The sequence below is a fragment of the Octopus bimaculoides genome, chromosome 25 (assembly GCF_001194135.2).
Source record: "Octopus bimaculoides isolate UCB-OBI-ISO-001 chromosome 25, ASM119413v2, whole genome shotgun sequence".
In the NCBI taxonomy this organism is placed as follows: Eukaryota; Metazoa; Mollusca; class Cephalopoda; order Octopoda; family Octopodidae; genus Octopus; species Octopus bimaculoides.
Genome location: NC_069005.1, coordinates 8,660,107 through 8,662,402, shown reverse-complemented (window position 1 = coordinate 8,662,402; position 2,296 = coordinate 8,660,107).

Below are 2,296 nucleotides of genomic sequence, written 5' to 3'. Positions count from 1 at the left end.
ATATATATATATATATATATATATATATATATATATATATATATATATATATATACACAGACACAAGCATATACACACAGAAACGTACATAAGAATACATACACAGAGGATTACAGGTTCCGTTCTTTGCAAAAAGATGGCGGCAATGTTGGCAGAACAGCAGAACGGAGAAGTATGGCGTGTGGAAGGTTGCGGGTAGAGGGGGAGGGGGTGTACATGGCATGAGAATACCAATAAATCACAACAAAACAATAAAGACCAAACAAAGGATAAAACAGCAGGCAATGCGAGGCAATTGGAGTCAATCCAGGTAATCCATATACATATGTTATTATGATTTCTCAGCATATATAAAACAGCCGTTGATTACAGAACAGCAGAGAAAAGAGAATGTTTAATGACAGAAGTCAACCGGAATAAGCTACATGACTGAACTTAGGTTGGCGGAGAGAGATTGGGTGAGGGTGAGGGGAGAGGTAAAGATGAGCGTGAGCAAGTGGGAGAGTGGTGAGTGACAGAAAGAGGAGGAAAGATAGTAAGCTACACAGGGAGAGAATGAGAATAGTAGAGAGGGTGAAAAAAAAAGAAAAAAGAGAGAGAAAGTAACAGAGGGAGGGAAAGAGAGAGATGTGGACGAAGAGAGACAGAGACAAAGAAAGATGAAAGAGGAATGTATAGGGAAAAAGAGAAGCAGAGACGGAGAGACGAATGTTGAAAATGATGGAGGTTAGGTTGGTGGAGGGCAAGACTGGGTGAGGGTAAGTGTTGGGGGCAAAAGGGTCAGTGCGAGAGGGAGGGAGGTGAGTGAGGGAAAAAGAGAGAGAGATGGTAAGCTACATAAGAGGATAATGAGCGTATTAGAGAAACAAAGGAAAACAAAACAAAAACAGGGGAAAACAAAGGAAGAGTGAGCGTGAGCGAGCGAGAAACATAGAAAGATGAAAGACGAGTATATATATATATATATATATATATATATATATATATATATATACACACACACACACACACACACACACACACACAGGGAAAGAAAAAGAGAGAAAGGTAGAGGAAGAGGGACAAAAGAGAAAACGAAAGTGAAACCATGAATGCGATCATCACAAGATCATAAAAGCAACAATGAAACAAGACGAATGGTTGTGGTGGAAAGGTGGTAGCAAGGGGGAATTTGTGAGGTGGTGGCAGGATTTGCACCTATCTAAATAAATGCAAACAAACTTTGAAAAAAAAAAATTGTATACAGGAAAATAACAAAAAAGAGAAAATATATACACAACAACCAAACAATGGCAAAAAATAAATAAATTCCGAAGACAAAAATGAATGCAAAAAAAAACCAAAAGAAAACCCTAGAAAAGTTACATGTAAATGAACAAATACCTAAAGAAATAAATTATGTATTTCTTGAAACGAAATATTGTGAAACGACATGAATATAGGCAAAAATCAGTGGCCTATAATTTAATAGCAGATTACTTCATTTCACAAATGATGCAAAGGTGTCTTTTCAAGCATGTTTTCTATCACAATGTGTAATGTAAGTGAATGCATGCGCACAACTAATCTATGCCATATATATTTATACATGTGTGTATACATATATGAATGTAAATACACATTTATAGATATATTTATGAATACACAGAGAGTTAGTTATATAAAAATATTTGTATGCACACACACACATATATATATATATGTATACACACACAGAAAGAGTCATATATGCATATACATATATATATATATATATATATATATATACACACACATACATACATATACTCAAATATAAATATGTATAAATATAGATATATACATACATAGATAGGCAGATATACACACACATATATTTGTATATAAGTATGAACATGTATAACCTAAATAGAAATATGTGTGTAAACATGTATACAAAATAATAAACATATAATTATATATGTAAATATAAATGTATGTATAAATAAGTATATAAATAAATATATATATAATTGAAACCAAGGAGACAGCTGATGGTTTGTGTTGGCAAGACTTGTATTATATGGAAACGGTGACAGAAAGAGTCATGTGAAGTTACAGTGAGGAGTGGAGTATGAATGCTTCAGACAGAATCCTTCTTTAGGGTGGTTACGATGTCAGGCGAAGAAGAAAAGCAAAAAACAGAAGTGTTTTGAATCCTCTGTATTTGAGCAATGAACTACAACTGATGGGAAATACAAAACAAGGTGAACACATGTAAACATAGACGGGAAGTAATAGGGGAAAACAGGTGATAGAGGGAGAAGAAAAGAAAACC